The 16,913-nt window shown below is 47.4% G+C and overlaps 50 non-coding genes across 50 annotated transcripts; 23 read left to right on the top strand and 27 right to left on the bottom strand.

Annotated features, from left to right (window-relative positions):
* Positions 1–12: 12 nt before the first annotated feature.
* On the bottom strand, positions 13–84 carry trnae-cuc. Its single transcript has one exon. It is a non-coding gene; the product is annotated as a tRNA-Glu (tRNA).
* Positions 85–443: 359 nt separating this feature from the next.
* On the top strand, positions 444–530 carry trnay-gua. Its single transcript is given in 2 exon segments — positions 444–480; positions 495–530. It is a non-coding gene; the product is annotated as a tRNA-Tyr (tRNA).
* A 490-nt stretch (positions 531–1,020) lies between these two features.
* On the top strand, positions 1,021–1,107 carry trnay-gua. The gene is given in 2 exon segments: positions 1,021–1,057; positions 1,072–1,107. It is a non-coding gene; the product is annotated as a tRNA-Tyr (tRNA).
* Positions 1,108–1,167: 60 nt separating this feature from the next.
* On the bottom strand, positions 1,168–1,239 carry trnae-cuc. The gene has a single exon. It is a non-coding gene; the product is annotated as a tRNA-Glu (tRNA).
* Positions 1,240–1,598: 359 nt separating this feature from the next.
* On the top strand, positions 1,599–1,685 carry trnay-gua. The gene is given in 2 exon segments: positions 1,599–1,635; positions 1,650–1,685. It is a non-coding gene; the product is annotated as a tRNA-Tyr (tRNA).
* A 59-nt stretch (positions 1,686–1,744) lies between these two features.
* trnae-cuc lies at positions 1,745–1,816 on the bottom strand. The gene has a single exon. It is a non-coding gene; the product is annotated as a tRNA-Glu (tRNA).
* A 359-nt stretch (positions 1,817–2,175) lies between these two features.
* trnay-gua lies at positions 2,176–2,262 on the top strand. Its single transcript is given in 2 exon segments — positions 2,176–2,212; positions 2,227–2,262. It is a non-coding gene; the product is annotated as a tRNA-Tyr (tRNA).
* Positions 2,263–2,322: 60 nt separating this feature from the next.
* Positions 2,323–2,394, bottom strand: trnae-cuc. The gene has a single exon. It is a non-coding gene; the product is annotated as a tRNA-Glu (tRNA).
* A 359-nt stretch (positions 2,395–2,753) lies between these two features.
* On the top strand, positions 2,754–2,840 carry trnay-gua. Its single transcript is given in 2 exon segments — positions 2,754–2,790; positions 2,805–2,840. It is a non-coding gene; the product is annotated as a tRNA-Tyr (tRNA).
* A 60-nt stretch (positions 2,841–2,900) lies between these two features.
* Positions 2,901–2,972, bottom strand: trnae-cuc. The gene has a single exon. It is a non-coding gene; the product is annotated as a tRNA-Glu (tRNA).
* A 358-nt stretch (positions 2,973–3,330) lies between these two features.
* trnay-gua lies at positions 3,331–3,417 on the top strand. Its single transcript is given in 2 exon segments — positions 3,331–3,367; positions 3,382–3,417. It is a non-coding gene; the product is annotated as a tRNA-Tyr (tRNA).
* A 60-nt stretch (positions 3,418–3,477) lies between these two features.
* trnae-cuc lies at positions 3,478–3,549 on the bottom strand. The gene has a single exon. It is a non-coding gene; the product is annotated as a tRNA-Glu (tRNA).
* Positions 3,550–3,908: 359 nt separating this feature from the next.
* Positions 3,909–3,995, top strand: trnay-gua. The gene is given in 2 exon segments: positions 3,909–3,945; positions 3,960–3,995. It is a non-coding gene; the product is annotated as a tRNA-Tyr (tRNA).
* Positions 3,996–4,054: 59 nt separating this feature from the next.
* Positions 4,055–4,126, bottom strand: trnae-cuc. Its single transcript has one exon. It is a non-coding gene; the product is annotated as a tRNA-Glu (tRNA).
* A 358-nt stretch (positions 4,127–4,484) lies between these two features.
* Positions 4,485–4,571, top strand: trnay-gua. Its single transcript is given in 2 exon segments — positions 4,485–4,521; positions 4,536–4,571. It is a non-coding gene; the product is annotated as a tRNA-Tyr (tRNA).
* Positions 4,572–4,631: 60 nt separating this feature from the next.
* trnae-cuc lies at positions 4,632–4,703 on the bottom strand. The gene has a single exon. It is a non-coding gene; the product is annotated as a tRNA-Glu (tRNA).
* A 359-nt stretch (positions 4,704–5,062) lies between these two features.
* Positions 5,063–5,149, top strand: trnay-gua. The gene is given in 2 exon segments: positions 5,063–5,099; positions 5,114–5,149. It is a non-coding gene; the product is annotated as a tRNA-Tyr (tRNA).
* A 60-nt stretch (positions 5,150–5,209) lies between these two features.
* On the bottom strand, positions 5,210–5,281 carry trnae-cuc. Its single transcript has one exon. It is a non-coding gene; the product is annotated as a tRNA-Glu (tRNA).
* A 359-nt stretch (positions 5,282–5,640) lies between these two features.
* Positions 5,641–5,727, top strand: trnay-gua. Its single transcript is given in 2 exon segments — positions 5,641–5,677; positions 5,692–5,727. It is a non-coding gene; the product is annotated as a tRNA-Tyr (tRNA).
* A 60-nt stretch (positions 5,728–5,787) lies between these two features.
* Positions 5,788–5,859, bottom strand: trnae-cuc. The gene has a single exon. It is a non-coding gene; the product is annotated as a tRNA-Glu (tRNA).
* Positions 5,860–6,363: 504 nt separating this feature from the next.
* On the bottom strand, positions 6,364–6,435 carry trnae-cuc. Its single transcript has one exon. It is a non-coding gene; the product is annotated as a tRNA-Glu (tRNA).
* Positions 6,436–6,940: 505 nt separating this feature from the next.
* Positions 6,941–7,012, bottom strand: trnae-cuc. Its single transcript has one exon. It is a non-coding gene; the product is annotated as a tRNA-Glu (tRNA).
* A 359-nt stretch (positions 7,013–7,371) lies between these two features.
* On the top strand, positions 7,372–7,458 carry trnay-gua. Its single transcript is given in 2 exon segments — positions 7,372–7,408; positions 7,423–7,458. It is a non-coding gene; the product is annotated as a tRNA-Tyr (tRNA).
* A 60-nt stretch (positions 7,459–7,518) lies between these two features.
* On the bottom strand, positions 7,519–7,590 carry trnae-cuc. Its single transcript has one exon. It is a non-coding gene; the product is annotated as a tRNA-Glu (tRNA).
* A 359-nt stretch (positions 7,591–7,949) lies between these two features.
* Positions 7,950–8,036, top strand: trnay-gua. The gene is given in 2 exon segments: positions 7,950–7,986; positions 8,001–8,036. It is a non-coding gene; the product is annotated as a tRNA-Tyr (tRNA).
* A 60-nt stretch (positions 8,037–8,096) lies between these two features.
* trnae-cuc lies at positions 8,097–8,168 on the bottom strand. Its single transcript has one exon. It is a non-coding gene; the product is annotated as a tRNA-Glu (tRNA).
* Positions 8,169–8,672: 504 nt separating this feature from the next.
* trnae-cuc lies at positions 8,673–8,744 on the bottom strand. Its single transcript has one exon. It is a non-coding gene; the product is annotated as a tRNA-Glu (tRNA).
* A 505-nt stretch (positions 8,745–9,249) lies between these two features.
* Positions 9,250–9,321, bottom strand: trnae-cuc. Its single transcript has one exon. It is a non-coding gene; the product is annotated as a tRNA-Glu (tRNA).
* Positions 9,322–9,680: 359 nt separating this feature from the next.
* On the top strand, positions 9,681–9,767 carry trnay-gua. Its single transcript is given in 2 exon segments — positions 9,681–9,717; positions 9,732–9,767. It is a non-coding gene; the product is annotated as a tRNA-Tyr (tRNA).
* Positions 9,768–9,827: 60 nt separating this feature from the next.
* On the bottom strand, positions 9,828–9,899 carry trnae-cuc. Its single transcript has one exon. It is a non-coding gene; the product is annotated as a tRNA-Glu (tRNA).
* A 936-nt stretch (positions 9,900–10,835) lies between these two features.
* On the top strand, positions 10,836–10,922 carry trnay-gua. The gene is given in 2 exon segments: positions 10,836–10,872; positions 10,887–10,922. It is a non-coding gene; the product is annotated as a tRNA-Tyr (tRNA).
* A 59-nt stretch (positions 10,923–10,981) lies between these two features.
* trnae-cuc lies at positions 10,982–11,053 on the bottom strand. Its single transcript has one exon. It is a non-coding gene; the product is annotated as a tRNA-Glu (tRNA).
* A 358-nt stretch (positions 11,054–11,411) lies between these two features.
* On the top strand, positions 11,412–11,498 carry trnay-gua. Its single transcript is given in 2 exon segments — positions 11,412–11,448; positions 11,463–11,498. It is a non-coding gene; the product is annotated as a tRNA-Tyr (tRNA).
* Positions 11,499–11,557: 59 nt separating this feature from the next.
* Positions 11,558–11,629, bottom strand: trnae-cuc. Its single transcript has one exon. It is a non-coding gene; the product is annotated as a tRNA-Glu (tRNA).
* A 358-nt stretch (positions 11,630–11,987) lies between these two features.
* Positions 11,988–12,074, top strand: trnay-gua. The gene is given in 2 exon segments: positions 11,988–12,024; positions 12,039–12,074. It is a non-coding gene; the product is annotated as a tRNA-Tyr (tRNA).
* A 60-nt stretch (positions 12,075–12,134) lies between these two features.
* On the bottom strand, positions 12,135–12,206 carry trnae-cuc. Its single transcript has one exon. It is a non-coding gene; the product is annotated as a tRNA-Glu (tRNA).
* A 358-nt stretch (positions 12,207–12,564) lies between these two features.
* Positions 12,565–12,651, top strand: trnay-gua. The gene is given in 2 exon segments: positions 12,565–12,601; positions 12,616–12,651. It is a non-coding gene; the product is annotated as a tRNA-Tyr (tRNA).
* A 60-nt stretch (positions 12,652–12,711) lies between these two features.
* Positions 12,712–12,783, bottom strand: trnae-cuc. The gene has a single exon. It is a non-coding gene; the product is annotated as a tRNA-Glu (tRNA).
* A 358-nt stretch (positions 12,784–13,141) lies between these two features.
* On the top strand, positions 13,142–13,228 carry trnay-gua. The gene is given in 2 exon segments: positions 13,142–13,178; positions 13,193–13,228. It is a non-coding gene; the product is annotated as a tRNA-Tyr (tRNA).
* A 60-nt stretch (positions 13,229–13,288) lies between these two features.
* Positions 13,289–13,360, bottom strand: trnae-cuc. The gene has a single exon. It is a non-coding gene; the product is annotated as a tRNA-Glu (tRNA).
* A 359-nt stretch (positions 13,361–13,719) lies between these two features.
* Positions 13,720–13,806, top strand: trnay-gua. Its single transcript is given in 2 exon segments — positions 13,720–13,756; positions 13,771–13,806. It is a non-coding gene; the product is annotated as a tRNA-Tyr (tRNA).
* Positions 13,807–13,865: 59 nt separating this feature from the next.
* trnae-cuc lies at positions 13,866–13,937 on the bottom strand. Its single transcript has one exon. It is a non-coding gene; the product is annotated as a tRNA-Glu (tRNA).
* A 358-nt stretch (positions 13,938–14,295) lies between these two features.
* Positions 14,296–14,382, top strand: trnay-gua. Its single transcript is given in 2 exon segments — positions 14,296–14,332; positions 14,347–14,382. It is a non-coding gene; the product is annotated as a tRNA-Tyr (tRNA).
* A 60-nt stretch (positions 14,383–14,442) lies between these two features.
* trnae-cuc lies at positions 14,443–14,514 on the bottom strand. The gene has a single exon. It is a non-coding gene; the product is annotated as a tRNA-Glu (tRNA).
* A 358-nt stretch (positions 14,515–14,872) lies between these two features.
* On the top strand, positions 14,873–14,959 carry trnay-gua. Its single transcript is given in 2 exon segments — positions 14,873–14,909; positions 14,924–14,959. It is a non-coding gene; the product is annotated as a tRNA-Tyr (tRNA).
* Positions 14,960–15,449: 490 nt separating this feature from the next.
* On the top strand, positions 15,450–15,536 carry trnay-gua. The gene is given in 2 exon segments: positions 15,450–15,486; positions 15,501–15,536. It is a non-coding gene; the product is annotated as a tRNA-Tyr (tRNA).
* A 60-nt stretch (positions 15,537–15,596) lies between these two features.
* On the bottom strand, positions 15,597–15,668 carry trnae-cuc. Its single transcript has one exon. It is a non-coding gene; the product is annotated as a tRNA-Glu (tRNA).
* Positions 15,669–16,027: 359 nt separating this feature from the next.
* On the top strand, positions 16,028–16,114 carry trnay-gua. The gene is given in 2 exon segments: positions 16,028–16,064; positions 16,079–16,114. It is a non-coding gene; the product is annotated as a tRNA-Tyr (tRNA).
* A 60-nt stretch (positions 16,115–16,174) lies between these two features.
* On the bottom strand, positions 16,175–16,246 carry trnae-cuc. The gene has a single exon. It is a non-coding gene; the product is annotated as a tRNA-Glu (tRNA).
* A 506-nt stretch (positions 16,247–16,752) lies between these two features.
* On the bottom strand, positions 16,753–16,824 carry trnae-cuc. Its single transcript has one exon. It is a non-coding gene; the product is annotated as a tRNA-Glu (tRNA).
* Positions 16,825–16,913: the final 89 nt, after the last annotated feature.

Here is a 16,913-nt window from a genome sequence, read left to right as displayed (position 1 = left end):
GCAAAAGCCGCATTCCCTGACCGGGAATCGAACCCGGGCCGCGGCGGTGAGAGCGCCGAATCCTAACCACTAGACCACCAGGGAGACATGCTGTTTGCCTTTGGCACGAGTGGACGTGACGTCTTGCTCTCTGCGGGGCAGACTGCGGGAGATGGCTTCGCTGCAAAAACGGTTTATCCAATCAAATCTAGCCGAGTGTCATTAATCTTATATCAAAAAAAAAAAAAATCTACCTGGTACTGTTTTCAGTATAAAGACACTTACCTAGTGCTTTCTCATCAAATCATTTGACTTCATTTAAAAAGCATTACCAAATCCATGTGTTGATCTTCATATAAGATCAATAACACTTGGTTAGATTTCATTTTTTTGCAGTGTTTTTAGGGTCTTTTCCATAGGGCTCTGGTGTCCATCTGGTTTCGTGTCCCAGAACAGAGCCAGGTCCTTCGATAGCTCAGTTGGTAGAGCGGAGGACTGTAGGTGAACAACCGGCCATCCTTAGGTCGCTGGTTCGACTCCGGCTCGAAGGAAGCGATGCTTTTTGGTGATCTCTTTGTCTGCGACAAGACCAAGGCCTGGCAAAAGCCGCATTCCCTGACCGGGAATCGAACCCCGGCCGCGGCGGTGAGAGCGCCGAATCCTAACCACTAGACCACCAGGGAGACATGCTGTTTGCCTTTGGCACGAGTGGACGTGACGTCTTGCTCTCTGCGGGGCAGACTGCGGGAGATGGCTTCGCTGCAAAAACGGTTTATCCAATCAAATCTAGCCGAGTGTCATTAATCTTATATCAAAAAAAAAAAAATCTACCTGGTACTGTTTTCAGTATAAAGACACTTACCTAGTGCTTTCTCATCAAATCATTTGACTTCATTTAAAAAGCATTACCAAATCCATGTGTTGATCTTCATATAAGATCAATAACACTTGGTTAGATTTCATTTTTTTGCAGTGTTTTTAGGGTCTTTTCCATAGGGCTCTGGTGTCCATCTGGTTTCGTGTCCCAGAACAGAGCCAGGTCCTTCGATAGCTCAGTTGGTAGAGCGGAGGACTGTAGGTGAACAACCGGCCATCCTTAGGTCGCTGGTTCGACTCCGGCTCGAAGGAAGCGATGCTTTTTGGTGATCTCTTTGTCTGCGACAAGACCAAGGCCTGGCAAAAGCCGCATTCCCTGACCGGGAATCGAACCCGGGCCGCGGCGGTGAGAGCGCCGAATCCTAACCACTAGACCACCAGGGAGACATGCTGTTTGCCTTTGGCACGAGTGGACGTGACGTCTTGCTCTCTGCGGGGCAGACTGCGGGAGATGGCTTCGCTGCAAAAACGGTTTATCCAATCAAATCTAGCCGAGTGTCATTAATCTTATATCAAAAAAAAAAAAAATCTACCTGGTACTGTTTTCAGTATAAAGACACTTACCTAGTGCTTTCTCATCAAATCATTTGACTTCATTTAAAAAGCATTACCAAATCCATGTGTTGATCTTCATATAAGATCAATAACACTTGGTTAGATTTCATTTTTTTCCAGTGTTTTTAGGGTCTTTTCCATAGGGCTCTGGTGTCCATCTGGTTTCGTGTCCCAGAACAGAGCCAGGTCCTTCGATAGCTCAGTTGGTAGAGCGGAGGACTGTAGGTGAACAACCGGCCATCCTTAGGTCGCTGGTTCGACTCCGGCTCGAAGGAAGCGATGCTTTTGGTGATCTCTTTGTCTGCGACAAGACCAAGGCCTGGCAAAAGCCGCATTCCCTGACCGGGAATCGAACCCGGGCCGCGGCGGTGAGAGCGCCGAATCCTAACCACTAGACCACCAGGGAGACATGCTGTTTGCCTTTGGCACGAGTGGACGTGACGTCTTGCTCTCTGCGGGGCAGACTGCGGGAGATGGCTTCGCTGCAAAAACGGTTTATCCAATCAAATCTAGCCGAGTGTCATTAATCTTATATCAAAAAAAAAAAAAATCTACCTGGTACTGTTTTCAGTATAAAGACACTTACCTAGTGCTTTCTCATCAAATCATTTGACTTCATTTAAAAAGCATTACCAAATCCATGTGTTGATCTTCATATAAGATCAATAACACTTGGTTAGATTTCATTTTTTTGCAGTGTTTTTAGGGTCTTTTCCATAGGGCTCTGGTGTCCATCTGGTTTCGTGGCCCAGAACAGAGCCAGGTCCTTCGATAGCTCAGTTGGTAGAGCGGAGGACTGTAGGTGAACAACCGGCCATCCTTAGGTCGCTGGTTCGACTCCGGCTCGAAGGAAGCGATGCTTTTTGGTGATCTCTTTGTCTGCGACAAGACCAAGGCCTGGCAAAAGCCGCATTCCCTGACCGGGAATCGAACCCGGGCCGCGGCGGTGAGAGCGCCGAATCCTAACCACTAGACCACCAGGGAGACATGCTGTTTGCCTTTGGCACGAGTGGACGTGACGTCTTGCTCTCTGCGGGGCAGACTGCGGGAGATGGCTTCGCTGCAAAAACGGTTTATCCAATCAAATCTAGCCGAGTGTCATTAATCTTATATCAAAAAAAAAAAAAATCTACCTGGTACTGTTTTCAGTATAAAGACACTTACCTAGTGCTTTCTCATCAAATCATTTGACTTCATTTAAAAAGCATTACCAAATCCATGTGTTGATCTTCATATAAGATCAATAACACTTGGTTAGATTTCATTTTTTTGCAGTGTTTTTAGGGTCTTTTCCATAGGGCTCTGGTGTCCATCTGGTTTCGTGGCCCAGAACAGAGCCAGGTCCTTCGATAGCTCAGTTGGTAGAGCGGAGGACTGTAGGTGAACAACCGGCCATCCTTAGGTCGCTGGTTCGACTCCGGCTCGAAGGAAGCGATGCTTTTTGGTGAGCTCTTTGTCTGCGACAAGACCAAGGCCTGGCAAAAGCCGCATTCCCTGACCGGGAATCGAACCCGGGCCGCGGCGGTGAGAGCGCCGAATCCTAACCACTAGACCACCAGGGAGACATGCTGTTTGCCTTTGGCACGAGTGGACGTGACGTCTTGCTCTCTGCGGGGCAGACTGCGGGAGATGGCTTCGCTGCAAAAACGGTTTATCCAATCAAATCTAGCCGAGTGTCATTAATCTTATATCAAAAAAAAAAAAATCTACCTGGTACTGTTTTCAGTATAAAGACACTTACCTAGTGCTTTCTCATCAAATCATTTGACTTCATTTAAAAAGCATTACCAAATCCATGTGTTGATCTTCATATAAGATCAATAACACTTGGTTAGATTTCATTTTTTTGCAGTGTTTTTAGGGTCTTTTCCATAGGGCTCTGGTGTCCATCTGGTTTCGTGTCCCAGAACAGAGCCAGGTCCTTCGATAGCTCAGTTGGTAGAGCGGAGGACTGTAGGTGAACAACCGGCCATCCTTAGGTCGCTGGTTCGACTCCGGCTCGAAGGAAGCGATGCTTTTTGGTGATCTCTTTGTCTGCGACAAGACCAAGGCCTGGCAAAAGCCGCATTCCCTGACCGGGAATCGAACCCGGGCCGCGGCGGTGAGAGCGCCGAATCCTAACCACTAGACCACCAGGGAGACATGCTGTTTGCCTTTGGCACGAGTGGACGTGACGTCTTGCTCTCTGCGGGGCAGACTGCGGGAGATGGCTTCGCTGCAAAAACGGTTTATCCAATCAAATCTAGCCGAGTGTCATTAATCTTATATCAAAAAAAAAAAAAATCTACCTGGTACTGTTTTCAGTATAAAGACACTTACCTAGTGCTTTCTCATCAAATCATTTGACTTCATTTAAAAAGCATTACCAAATCCATGTGTTGATCTTCATATAAGATCAATAACACTTGGTTAGATTTCATTTTTTTCCAGTGTTTTTAGGGTCTTTTCCATAGGGCTCTGGTGTCCATCTGGTTTCGTGTCCCAGAACAGAGCCAGGTCCTTCGATAGCTCAGTTGGTAGAGCGGAGGACTGTAGGTGAACAACCGGCCATCCTTAGGTCGCTGGTTCGACTCCGGCTCGAAGGAAGCGATGCTTTTGGTGATCTCTTTGTCTGCGACAAGACCAAGGCCTGGCAAAAGCCGCATTCCCTGACCGGGAATCGAACCCGGGCCGCGGCGGTGAGAGCGCCGAATCCTAACCACTAGACCACCAGGGAGACATGCTGTTTGCCTTTGGCACGAGTGGACGTGACGTCTTGCTCTCTGCGGGGCAGACTGCGGGAGATGGCTTCGCTGCAAAAACGGTTTATCCAATCAAATCTAGCCGAGTGTCATTAATCTTATATCAAAAAAAAAAAAATCTACCTGGTACTGTTTTCAGTATAAAGACACTTACCTAGTGCTTTCTCATCAAATCATTTGACTTCATTTAAAAAGCATTACCAAATCCATGTGTTGATCTTCATATAAGATCAATAACACTTGGTTAGATTTCATTTTTTTGCAGTGTTTTTAGGGTCTTTTCCATAGGGCTCTGGTGTCCATCTGGTTTCGTGTCCCAGAACAGAGCCAGGTCCTTCGATAGCTCAGTTGGTAGAGCGGAGGACTGTAGGTGAACAACCGGCCATCCTTAGGTCGCTGGTTCGACTCCGGCTCGAAGGAAGCGATGCTTTTTGGTGATCTCTTTGTCTGCGACAAGACCAAGGCCTGGCAAAAGCCGCATTCCCTGACCGGGAATCGAACCCGGGCCGCGGCGGTGAGAGCGCCGAATCCTAACCACTAGACCACCAGGGAGACATGCTGTTTGCCTTTGGCACGAGTGGACGTGACGTCTTGCTCTCTGCGGGGCAGACTGCGGGAGATGGCTTCGCTGCAAAAACGGTTTATCCAATCAAATCTAGCCGAGTGTCATTAATCTTATATCAAAAAAAAAAAAAATCTACCTGGTACTGTTTTCAGTATAAAGACACTTACCTAGTGCTTTCTCATCAAATCATTTGACTTCATTTAAAAAGCATTACCAAATCCATGTGTTGATCTTCATATAAGATCAATAACACTTGGTTAGATTTCATTTTTTTCCAGTGTTTTTAGGGTCTTTTCCATAGGGCTCTGGTGTCCATCTGGTTTCGTGTCCCAGAACAGAGCCAGGTCCTTCGATAGCTCAGTTGGTAGAGCGGAGGACTGTAGGTGAACAACCGGCCATCCTTAGGTCGCTGGTTCGACTCCGGCTCGAAGGAAGCGATGCTTTTTGGTGATCTCTTTGTCTGCGACAAGACCAAGGCCTGGCAAAAGCCGCATTCCCTGACCGGGAATCGAACCCGGGCCGCGGCGGTGAGAGCGCCGAATCCTAACCACTAGACCACCAGGGAGACATGCTGTTTGCCTTTGGCACGAGTGGACGTGACGTCTTGCTCTCTGCGGGGCAGACTGCGGGAGATGGCTTCGCTGCAAAAACGGTTTATCCAATCAAATCTAGCCGAGTGTCATTAATCTTATATCAAAAAAAAAAAAAATCTACCTGGTACTGTTTTCAGTATAAAGACACTTACCTAGTGCTTTCTCATCAAATCATTTGACTTCATTTAAAAAGCATTACCAAATCCATGTGTTGATCTTCATATAAGATCAATAACACTTGGTTAGATTTCATTTTTTTGCAGTGTTTTTAGGGTCTTTTCCATAGGGCTCTGGTGTCCATCTGGTTTCGTGTCCCATAACAGAGCCAGGTCCTTCGATAGCTCAGTTGGTAGAGCGGAGGACTGTAGGTGAACAACCGGCCATCCTTAGGTCGCTGGTTCGACTCCGGCTCGAAGGAAGCGATGCTTTTTGGTGATCTCTTTGTCTGCGACAAGACCAAGGCCTGGCAAAAGCCGCATTCCCTGACCGGGAATCGAACCCGGGCCGCGGCGGTGAGAGCGCCGAATCCTAACCACTAGACCACCAGGGAGACATGCTGTTTGCCTTTGGCACGAGTGGACGTGACGTCTTGCTCTCTGCGGGGCAGACTGCGGGAGATGGCTTCGCTGCAAAAACGGTTTATCCAATCAAATCTAGCCGAGTGTAATTAATCTTATATCAAAAAAAAAAAAATCTACCTGGTACTGTTTTCAGTATAAAGACACTTACCTAGTGCTTTCTCATCAAATCATTTGACTTCATTTAAAAAGCATTACCAAATCCATGTGTTGATCTTCATATAAGATCAATAACACTTGGTTAGATTTCATTTTTTTCCAGTGTTTTTAGGGTCTTTTCCATAGGGCTCTGGTGTCCATCTGGTTTCGTGTCCCAGAACAGAGCCAGGTCCTTCGATAGCTCAGTTGGTAGAGCGGAGGACTGTAGGTGAACAACCGGCCATGCTTAGGTCGCTGGTTCGACTCCGGCTCGAAGGAAGCGATGCTTTTGGTGATCTCTTTGTCTGCGACAAGACCAAGGCCTGGCAAAAGCCGCATTCCCTGACCGGGAATCGAACCCGGGCCGCGGCGGTGAGAGCGCCGAATCCTAACCACTAGACCACCAGGGAGACATGCTGTTTGCCTTTGGCACGAGTGGACGTGACGTCTTGCTCTCTGCGGGGCAGACTGCGGGAGATGGCTTCGCTGCAAAAACGGTTTATCCAATCAAATCTAGCCGAGTGTCATTAATCTTATATCAAAAAAAAAAAAAATCTACCTGGTACTGTTTTCAGTATAAAGACACTTACCTAGTGCTTTCTCATCAAATCATTTGACTTCATTTAAAAAGCATTACCAAATCCATGTGTTGATCTTCATATAAGATCAATAACACTTGGTTAGATTTCATTTTTTTCCAGTGTTTTTAGGGTCTTTTCCATAGGGCTCTGGTGTCCATCTGGTTTCGTGTCCCAGAACAGAGCCAGGTCCTTCGATAGCTCAGTTGGTAGAGCGGAGGACTGTAGGTGAACAACCGGCCATGCTTAGGTCGCTGGTTCGACTCCGACTCGAAGGAAGCGATGCTTTTGGTGATCTCTTTGTCTGCGACAAGACCAAGGCCTGGCAAAAGCCGCATTCCCTGACCGGGAATCGAACCCGGGCCGCGGCGGTGAGAGCGCCGAATCCTAACCACTAGACCACCAGGGAGACATGCTGTTTGCCTTTGGCACGAGTGGACGTGACGTCTTGCTCTCTGCGGGGCAGACTGCGGGAGATGGCTTCGCTGCAAAAACGGTTTATCCAATCAAATCTAGCCGAGTGTCATTAATCTTATATCAAAAAAAAAAAAAATCTACCTGGTACTGTTTTCAGTATAAAGACACTTACCTAGTGCTTTCTCATCAAATCATTTGACTTCATTTAAAAAGCATTACCAAATCCATGTGTTGATCTTCATATAAGATCAATAACACTTGGTTAGATTTCATTTTTTTGCAGTGTTTTTAGGGTCTTTTCCATAGGGCTCTGGTGTCCATCTGGTTTCGTGTCCCAGAACAGAGCCAGGTCCTTCGATAGCTCAGTTGGTAGAGCGGAGGACTGTAGGTGAACAACCGGCCATCCTTAGGTCGCTGGTTCGACTCCGGCTCGAAGGAAGCGATGCTTTTTGGTGATCTCTTTGTCTGCGACAAGACCAAGGCCTGGCAAAAGCCGCATTCCCTGACCGGGAATCGAACCCGGGCCGCGGCGGTGAGAGCGCCGAATCCTAACCACTAGACCACCAGGGAGACATGCTGTTTGCCTTTGGCACGAGTGGACGTGACGTCTTGCTCTCTGCGGGGCAGACTGCGGGAGATGGCTTCGCTGCAAAAACGGTTTATCCAATCAAATCTAGCCGAGTGTCATTAATCTTATATCAAAAAAAAAAAAAATCTACCTGGTACTGTTTTCAGTATAAAGACACTTACCTAGTGCTTTCTCATCAAATCATTTGACTTCATTTAAAAAGCATTACCAAATCCATGTGTTGATCTTCATATAAGATCAATAACACTTGGTTAGATTTCATTTTTTTGCAGTGTTTTTAGGGTCTTTTCCATAGGGCTCTGGTGTCCATCTGGTTTCGTGTCCCATAACAGAGCCAGGTCCTTCGATAGCTCAGTTGGTAGAGCGGAGGACTGTAGGTGAACAACCGGCCATCCTTAGGTCGCTGGTTCGACTCCGGCTCGAAGGAAGCGATGCTTTTTGGTGATCTCTTTGTCTGCGACAAGACCAAGGCCTGGCAAAAGCCGCATTCCCTGACCGGGAATCGAACCCGGGCCGCGGCGGTGAGAGCGCCGAATCCTAACCACTAGACCACCAGGGAGACATGCTGTTTGCCTTTGGCACGAGTGGACGTGACGTCTTGCTCTCTGCGGGGCAGACTGCGGGAGATGGCTTCGCTGCAAAAACGGTTTATCCAATCAAATCTAGCCGAGTGTAATTAATCTTATATCAAAAAAAAAAAAATCTACCTGGTACTGTTTTCAGTATAAAGACACTTACCTAGTGCTTTCTCATCAAATCATTTGACTTCATTTAAAAAGCATTACCAAATCCATGTGTTGATCTTCATATAAGATCAATAACACTTGGTTAGATTTCATTTTTTTCCAGTGTTTTTAGGGTCTTTTCCATAGGGCTCTGGTGTCCATCTGGTTTCGTGTCCCAGAACAGAGCCAGGTCCTTCGATAGCTCAGTTGGTAGAGCGGAGGACTGTAGGTGAACAACCGGCCATGCTTAGGTCGCTGGTTCGACTCCGGCTCGAAGGAAGCGATGCTTTTGGTGATCTCTTTGTCTGCGACAAGACCAAGGCCTGGCAAAAGCCGCATTCCCTGACCGGGAATCGAACCCGGGCCGCGGCGGTGAGAGCGCCGAATCCTAACCACTAGACCACCAGGGAGACATGCTGTTTGCCTTTGGCACGAGTGGACGTGACGTCTTGCTCTCTGCGGGGCAGACTGCGGGAGATGGCTTCGCTGCAAAAACGGTTTATCCAATCAAATCTAGCCGAGTGTCATTAATCTTATATCAAAAAAAAAAAAAATCTACCTGGTACTGTTTTCAGTATAAAGACACTTACCTAGTGCTTTCTCATCAAATCATTTGACTTCATTTAAAAAGCATTACCAAATCCATGTGTTGATCTTCATATAAGATCAATAACACTTGGTTAGATTTCATTTTTTTCCAGTGTTTTTAGGGTCTTTTCCATAGGGCTCTGGTGTCCATCTGGTTTCGTGTCCCAGAACAGAGCCAGGTCCTTCGATAGCTCAGTTGGTAGAGCGGAGGACTGTAGGTGAACAACCGGCCATGCTTAGGTCGCTGGTTCGACTCCGACTCGAAGGAAGCGATGCTTTTGGTGATCTCTTTGTCTGCGACAAGACCAAGGCCTGGCAAAAGCCGCATTCCCTGACCGGGAATCGAACCCGGGCCGCGGCGGTGAGAGCGCCGAATCCTAACCACTAGACCACCAGGGAGACATGCTGTTTGCCTTTGGCACGAGTGGACGTGACGTCTTGCTCTCTGCGGGGCAGACTGCGGGAGATGGCTTCGCTGCAAAAACGGTTTATCCAATCAAATCTAGCCGAGTGTCATTAATCTTATATCAAAAAAAAAAAAAATCTACCTGGTACTGTTTTCAGTATAAAGACACTTACCTAGTGCTTTCTCATCAAATCATTTGACTTCATTTAAAAAGCATTACCAAATCCATGTGTTGATCTTCATATAAGATCAATAACACTTGGTTAGATTTCATTTTTTTGCAGTGTTTTTAGGGTCTTTTCCATAGGGCTCTGGTGTCCATCTGGTTTCGTGTCCCAGAACAGAGCCAGGTCCTTCGATAGCTCAGTTGGTAGAGCGGAGGACTGTAGGTGAACAACCGGCCATCCTTAGGTCGCTGGTTCGACTCCGGCTCGAAGGAAGCGATGCTTTTTGGTGATCTCTTTGTCTGCGACAAGACCAAGGCCTGGCAAAAGCCGCATTCCCTGACCGGGAATCGAACCCGGGCCGCGGCGGTGAGAGCGCCGAATCCTAACCACTAGACCACCAGGGAGACATGCTGTTTGCCTTTGGCACGAGTGGACGTGACGTCTTGCTCTCTGCGGGGCAGACTGCGGGAGATGGCTTCGCTGCAAAAACGGTTTATCCAATCAAATCTAGCCGAGTGTCATTAATCTTATATCAAAAAAAAAAAAAATCTACCTGGTACTGTTTTCAGTATAAAGACACTTACCTAGTGCTTTCTCATCAAATCATTTGACTTCATTTAAAAAGCATTACCAAATCCATGTGTTGATCTTCATATAAGATCAATAACACTTGGTTAGATTTCATTTTTTTGCAGTGTTTTTAGGGTCTTTTCCATAGGGCTCTGGTGTCCATCTGGTTTCGTGTCCCAGAACAGAGCCAGGTCCTTCGATAGCTCAGTTGGTAGAGCGGAGGACTTTAGGTGAACAACCGGCCATCCTTAGGTCGCTGGTTCGACTCCGGCTCGAAGGAAGCGATGCTTTTTGGTGATCTCTTTGTCTGCGACAAGACCAAGGCCTGGCAAAAGCCGCATTCCCTGACCGGGAATCGAACCCCGGCCGCGGCGGTGAGAGCGCCGAATCCTAACCACTAGACCACCAGGGAGACATGCTGTTTGCCTTTGGCACGAGTGGACGTGACGTCTTGCTCTCTGCGGGGCAGACTGCGGGAGATGGCTTCGCTGCAAAAACGGTTTATCCAATCAAATCTAGCCGAGTGTCATTAATCTTATATCAAAAAAAAAAAAATCTACCTGGTACTGTTTTCAGTATAAAGACACTTACCTAGTGCTTTCTCATCAAATCATTTGACTTCATTTAAAAAGCATTACCAAATCCATGTGTTGATCTTCATATAAGATCAATAACACTTGGTTAGATTTCATTTTTTTCCAGTGTTTTTAGGGTCTTTTCCATAGGGCTCTGGTGTCCATCTGGTTTCGTGTCCCAGAACAGAGCCAGGTCCTTCGATAGCTCAGTTGGTAGAGCGGAGGACTGTAGGTGAACAACCGGCCATCCTTAGGTCGCTGGTTCGACTCCGGCTCGAAGGAAGCGATGCTTTTGGTGATGTCTTTGTCTGCGACAAGACCAAGGCCTGGCAAAAGCCGCATTCCCTGACCGGGAATCGAACCCGGGCCGCGGCGGTGAGAGCGCCGAATCCTAACCACTAGACCACCAGGGAGACATGCTGTTTGCCTTTGGCACGAGTGGACGTGACGTCTTGCTCTCTGCGGGGCAGACTGCGGGAGATGGCTTCGCTGCAAAAACGGTTTATCCAATCAAATCTAGCCGAGTGTCATTAATCTTATATCAAAAAAAAAAAAATCTACCTGGTACTGTTTTCAGTATAAAGACACTTACCTAGTGCTTTCTCATCAAATCATTTGACTTCATTTAAAAAGCATTACCAAATCCATGTGTTGATCTTCATATAAGATCAATAACACTTGGTTAGATTTCATTTTTTTGCAGTGTTTTTAGGGTCTTTTCCATAGGGCTCTGGTGTCCATCTGGTTTCGTGTCCCAGAACAGAGCCAGGTCCTTCGATAGCTCAGTTGGTAGAGCGGAGGACTGTAGGTGAACAACCGGCCATCCTTAGGTCGCTGGTTCGACTCCGGCTCGAAGGAAGCGATGCTTTTGGTGATGTCTTTGTCTGCGACAAGACCAAGGCCTGGCAAAAGCCGCATTCCCTGACCGGGAATCGAACCCGGGCCGCGGCGGTGAGAGCGCCGAATCCTAACCACTAGACCACCAGGGAGACATGCTGTTTGCCTTTGGCACGAGTGGACGTGACGTCTTGCTCTCTGCGGGGCAGACTGCGGGAGATGGCTTCGCTGCAAAAACGGTTTATCCAATCAAATCTAGCCGAGTGTCATTAATCTTATATCAAAAAAAAAAAAATCTACCTGGTACTGTTTTCAGTATAAAGACACTTACCTAGTGCTTTCTCATCAAATCATTTGACTTCATTTAAAAAGCATTACCAAATCCATGTGTTGATCTTCATATAAGATCAATAACACTTGGTTAGATTTCATTTTTTTGCAGTGTTTTTAGGGTCTTTTCCATAGGGCTCTGGTGTCCATCTGGTTTCGTGTCCCAGAACAGAGCCAGGTCCTTCGATAGCTCAGTTGGTAGAGCGGAGGACTGTAGGTGAACAACCGGCCATCCTTAGGTCGCTGGTTCGACTCCGGCTCGAAGGAAGCGATGCTTTTTGGTGATCTCTTTGTCTGCGACAAGACCAAGGCCTGGCAAAAGCCGCATTCCCTGACCGGGAATCGAACCCGGGCCGCGGCGGTGAGAGCGCCGAATCCTAACCACTAGACCACCAGGGAGACATGCTGTTTGCCTTTGGCACGAGTGGACGTGACGTCTTGCTCTCTGCGGGGCAGACTGCGGGAGATGGCTTCGCTGCAAAAACGGTTTATCCAATCAAATCTAGCCGAGTGTCATTAATCTTATATCAAAAAAAAAAAAATCTACCTGGTACTGTTTTCAGTATAAAGACACTTACCTAGTGCTTTCTCATCAAATCATTTGACTTCATTTAAAAAGCATTACCAAATCCATGTGTTGATCTTCATATAAGATCAATAACACTTGGTTAGATTTCATTTTTTTCCAGTGTTTTTAGGGTCTTTTCCATAGGGCTCTGGTGTCCATCTGGTTTCGTGGCCCAGAACAGAGCCAGGTCCTTCGATAGCTCAGTTGGTAGAGCGGAGGACTGTAGGTGAACAACCGGCCATCCTTAGGTCGCTGGTTCGACTCCGGCTCGAAGGAAGCGATGCTTTTTGGTGATCTCTTTGTCTGCGACAAGACCAAGGCCTGGCAAAAGCCGCATTCCCTGACCGGGAATCGAACCCGGGCCGCGGCGGTGAGAGCGCCGAATCCTAACCACTAGACCACCAGGGAGACATGCTGTTTGCCTTTGGCACGAGTGGACGTGACGTCTTGCTCTCTGCGGGGCAGACTGCGGGAGATGGCTTCGCTGCAAAAACGGTTTATCCAATCAAATCTAGCCGAGTGTCATTAATCTTATATCAAAAAAAAAAAAATCTACCTGGTACTGTTTTCAGTATAAAGACACTTACCTAGTGCTTTCTCATCAAATCATTTGACTTCATTTAAAAAGCATTACCAAATCCATGTGTTGATCTTCATATAAGATCAATAACACTTGGTTAGATTTCATTTTTTTGCAGTGTTTTTAGGGTCTTTTCCATAGGGCTCTGGTGTCCATCTGGTTTCGTGTCCCAGAACAGAGCCAGGTCCTTCGATAGCTCAGTTGGTAGAGCGGAGGACTGTAGGTGAACAACCGGCCATCCTTAGGTCGCTGGTTCGACTCCGGCTCGAAGGAAGCGATGCTTTTTGGTGATCTCTTTGTCTGCGACAAGACCAAGGCCTGGCAAAAGCCGCATTCCCTGACCGGGAATCGAACCCGGGCCGCGGCGGTGAGAGCGCCGAATCCTAACCACTAGACCACCAGGGAGACATGCTGTTTGCCTTTGGCACGAGTGGACGTGACGTCTTGCTCTCTGCGGGGCAGACTGCGGGAGATGGCTTCGCTGCAAAAACGGTTTATCCAATCAAATCTAGCCGAGTGTCATTAATCTTATATCAAAAAAAAAAAAAATCTACCTGGTACTGTTTTCAGTATAAAGACACTTACCTAGTGCTTTCTCATCAAATCATTTGACTTCATTTAAAAAGCATTACCAAATCCATGTGTTGATCTTCATATAAGATCAATAACACTTGGTTAGATTTCATTTTTTTGCAGTGTTTTTAGGGTCTTTTCCATAGGGCTCTGGTGTCCATCTGGTTTCGTGTCCCAGAACAGAGCCAGGTCCTTCGATAGCTCAGTTGGTAGAGCGGAGGACTGTAGGTGAACAACCGGCCATCCTTAGGTCGCTGGTTCGACTCCGGCTCGAAGGAAGCGATGCTTTTGGTGATCTCTTTGTCTGCGACAAGACCAAGGCCTGGCAAAAGCCGCATTCCCTGACCGGGAATCGAACCCGGGCCGCGGCGGTGAGAGCGCCGAATCCTAACCACTAGACCACCAGGGAGACATGCTGTTTGCCTTTGGCACGAGTGGACGTGACGTCTTGCTCTCTGCGGGGCAGACTGCGGGAGATGGCTTCGCTGCAAAAACGGTTTATCCAATCAAATCTAGCCGAGTGTCATTAATCTTATATCAAAAAAAAAAAAATCTACCTGGTACTGTTTTCAGTATAAAGACACTTACCTAGTGCTTTCTCATCAAATCATTTGACTTCATTTAAAAAGCATTACCAAATCCATGTGTTGATCTTCATATAAGATCAATAACACTTGGTTAGATTTCATTTTTTTGCAGTGTTTTTAGGGTCTTTTCCATAGGGCTCTGGTGTCCATCTGGTTTCGTGTCCCAGAACAGAGCCAGGTCCTTCGATAGCTCAGTTGGTAGAGCGGAGGACTGTAGGTGAACAACCGGCCATCCTTAGGTCGCTGGTTCGACTCCGGCTCGAAGGAAGCGATGCTTTTTGGTGATCTCTTTGTCTGCGACAAGACCAAGGCCTGGCAAAAGCCGCATTCCCTGACCGGGAATCGAACCCGGGCCGCGGCGGTGAGAGCGCCGAATCCTAACCACTAGACCACCAGGGAGACATGCTGTTTGCCTTTGGCACGAGTGGACGTGACGTCTTGCTCTCTGCGGGGCAGACTGCGGGAGATGGCTTCGCTGCAAAAACGGTTTATCCAATCAAATCTAGCCGAGTGTCATTAATCTTATATCAAAAAAAAAAAAATCTACCTGGTACTGTTTTCAGTATAAAGACACTTACCTAGTGCTTTCTCATCAAATCATTTGACTTCATTTAAAAAGCATTACCAAATCCATGTGTTGATCTTCATATAAGATCAATAACACTTGGTTAGATTTCATTTTTTTCCAGTGTTTTTAGGGTCTTTTCCATAGGGCTCTGGTGTCCATCTGGTTTCGTGTCCCAGAACAGAGCCAGGTCCTTCGATAGCTCAGTTGGTAGAGCGGAGGACTGTAGGTGAACAACCGGCCATCCTTAGGTCGCTGGTTCGACTCCGGCTCGAAGGAAGCGATGCTTTTTGGTGATCTCTTTGTCTGCGACAAGACCAAGGCCTGGCAAAAGCCGCATTCCCTGACCGGGAATCGAACCCGGGCCGCGGCGGTGAGAGCGCCGAATCCTAACCACTAGACCACCAGAGAGACATGCTGTTTGCCTTTGGCACGAGTGGACGTGACGTCTTGCTCTCTGCGGGGCAGACTGCGGGAGATGGCTTCGCTGCAAAAACGGTTTATCCAATCAAATCTAGCCGAGTGTCATTAATCTTATATCAAAAAAAAAAAAATCTACCTGGTACTGTTTTCAGTATAAAGACACTTACCTAGTGCTTTCTCATCAAATCATTTGACTTCATTTAAAAAGCATTACCAAATCCATGTGTTGATCTTCATATAAGATCAATAACACTTGGTTAGATTTCATTTTTTTCCAGTGTTTTTAGGGTCTTTTCCATAGGGCTCTGGTGTCCATCTGGTTTCGTGTCCCAGAACAGAGACAGGTCCTTCGATAGCTCAGTTGGTAGAGCGGAGGACTGTAGGTGAACAACCGGCCATCCTTAGGTCGCTGGTTCGACTCCGGCTCGAAGGAAGCGATGCTTTTTGGTGATCTCTTTGTCTGCGACAAGACCAAGGCCTGGCAAAAGCCGCATTCCCTGACCGGGAATCGAACCCGGGCCGCGGCGGTGAGAGCGCCGAATCCTAACCACTAGACCACCAGGGAGACATGCTGTTTGCCTTTGGCACGAGTGGACGTGACGTCTTGCTCTCTGCGGGGCAGACTGCGGGAGATGGCTTCGCTGCAAAAACGGTTTATCCAATCAAATCTAGCCGAGTGTCATTAATCTTATATCAAAAAAAAAAAAAATCTACCTGGTACTGTTTTCAGTATAAAGACACTTACCTAGTGCTTTCTCATCAAATCATTTGACTTCATTTAAAAAGCATTACCAAATCCATGTGTTGATCTTCATATAAGATCAATAACACTTGGTTAGATTTCATTTTTTTGCAGTGTTTTTAGGGTCTTTTCCATAGGGCTCTGGTGTCCATCTGGTTTCGTGTCCCAGAACAGAGCCAGGTCCTTCGATAGCTCAGTTGGTAGAGCGGAGGACTGTAGGTGAACAACCGGCCATCCTTAGGTCGCTGGTTCGACTCCGGCTCGAAGGAAGCGATGCTTTTTGGTGATCTCTTTGTCTGCGACAAGACCAAGGCCTGGCAAAAGCCGCATTCCCTGACCGGGAATCGAACCCGGGCCGCGGCGGTGAGAGCGCCGAATCCTAACCACTAGACCACCAGGGAGACATGCTGTTTGCCTTTGGCACGAGTGGACGTGACGTCTTGCTCTCTGCGGGGCAGACTGCGGGAGATGGCTTCGCTGCAAAAACGGTTTATCCAATCAAATCTAGCCGAGTGTCATTAATCTTATATCAAAAAAAAAAAAAATCTACCTGGTACTGTTTTCAGTATAAAGACACTTACCTAGTGCTTTCTCATCAAATCATTTGACTTCATTTAAAAAGCATTACCAAATCCATGTGTTGATCTTCATATAAGATCAATAACACTTGGTTAGATTTCATTTTTTTCCAGTGTTTTTAGGGTCTTTTCCATAGGGCTCTGGTGTCCATCTGGTTTCGTGTCCCAGAACAGAGCCAGGTCCTTCGATAGCTCAGTTGGTAGAGCGGAGGACTGTAGGTGAACAACCGGCCATCCTTAGGTCGCTGGTTTGACTCCGGCTCGAAGGAAGCGATGCTTTTTGGTGATCTCTTTGTCTGCGACAAGACCAAGGCCTGGCAAAAGCCGCATTCCCTGACCGGGAATCGAACCCGGGCCGCGGCGGTGAGAGCGCCGAATCCTAACCACTAGACCACCAGGGAGACATGCTGTTTGCCTTTGGCACGAGTGGACGTGACGTCTTGCTCTCTGCGGGGCAGACTGCGGGAGATGGCTTCGCTGCAAAAACGGT

This window comes from Alosa sapidissima, chromosome 10 (genome assembly GCF_018492685.1).
Source record: "Alosa sapidissima isolate fAloSap1 chromosome 10, fAloSap1.pri, whole genome shotgun sequence".
NCBI lineage: Eukaryota > Metazoa > Chordata > Actinopteri > Clupeiformes > Clupeidae > Alosa > Alosa sapidissima.
Note: the sequence above shows the minus strand (reverse complement) of the source record. Positions and strands in the feature narration are given on the sequence as shown.